The following is a 427-nucleotide window of genomic DNA, read 5'->3' on the forward strand; positions in this document are numbered from 1 at the left end:
AGGAGCACACAAGTGTTAGAAGAGGAATCTGCCTCAGTTGGGATAACTTGGTCTCCTTCCAGTACGCGAAGAAGGGGGTAGCTCTGTTTAAGCACAGAGTGATTCAAGACATAAGGAATTTGATTTTCAGCCCCTGGAGTTCTATCAGTTCACCTTAGAGTGCATATCCAAGTTTTCTTTGGAGACAAATTTGAGGCTATGCAGGATTTAGGGAAACTCTGACTCTTTTGATCTTTGACTTCGACCAGCAATGGAATGAGGCAATCAGATAGCTAGTGAAAATAATTTAAAGAGGAACTCACTCTCAAGTCCAAATGGGATACTCGAACACATCCAAGAGTGAGTGCCTCCTTAAATTTTGTGCTTTATGCTCCACATCAACCTGTTGGCTAGTGCTACTCAGCTTTCACTAGTCCTTCCCTGCCCC

The sequence above is a fragment of the Capra hircus genome, chromosome 11 (genome assembly GCF_001704415.2).
Source record: "Capra hircus breed San Clemente chromosome 11, ASM170441v1, whole genome shotgun sequence".
NCBI lineage: Eukaryota > Metazoa > Chordata > Mammalia > Artiodactyla > Bovidae > Capra > Capra hircus.